We start from the raw sequence: 904 nt of genomic DNA, 5'->3' as shown, positions 1-904 counted from the left end.
GCCGCACTCCAAGCTGCGGTGGTAATCTCAAGTACCACATTCTTACTCATGGCGTGGCTATTCTCAATTTAACGTAGCTAGTTCAAATATCTCTTCTTGATCATTAATTTATTAAGACTCAATTTATATCAGAAAAATATTATGTCATATTATATTCTTTTTCAAAATTCTCAATAATCGATATCGCATCCCAAACCATCCAATTTAAAAGCTATTATTATTTAATAAAAATATATGATACAAAATATACAGATAAACATACCAGCAAATATAAAATAAATATCAGCCACGAGAAACCAAATTATGTAGTGCAAAAATAAGTATATATATACTGGTGTTTGTATCCAAGAACCCTTACCTCTATTCATGATTGACTCAAACATAATAATCAATGAACTCCTTGATCTACGAACTCGAAATTAAGATATTCCACTCAATATCTTCTTATACAATCAGTTGTACCTTTATATAATCACGGACAAATCTAAAAATCATGCACGATTAAAGACAGCAAAATTATGAAAATACTCCTAAACGTCATAAGTTCAGGACGTCTCCTAAGATCAACCAAGATTTAGATTTATCTAAGTATCTGGATTCTCCATTGGTCCATAAAATACTAAAGAGAGAAATCATGAAGAGAGAGAAGAAGTCTAGAGAGAGAAATTAAAGAGAAAATAGGGAGAGAAATTGATAGAGAGAGAAAGTGGAGAGAGAATAGAGATAGGAGAGAGGAAAGAGAGAGAAAGTCTCTCTCTCTTTTCCTTTCTTTTATTTTCTTCTTTTTTTCTGATTTTTTTCTTTCTTATCTTTTCTTTTCCTTTTCCCTTTTTTTTTCTCGATTTCTTCTTTCTTCTTCGTGAAAATAGGGGAGGGAAACTTTAAGGCCAACCCCTCCCATGGC

This window comes from Elaeis guineensis, chromosome 3 (assembly GCF_000442705.2).
Source record: "Elaeis guineensis isolate ETL-2024a chromosome 3, EG11, whole genome shotgun sequence".
Classification (NCBI taxonomy): Eukaryota; Viridiplantae; Streptophyta; class Magnoliopsida; order Arecales; family Arecaceae; genus Elaeis; species Elaeis guineensis.
This window is presented reverse-complemented; position numbering follows the sequence as displayed.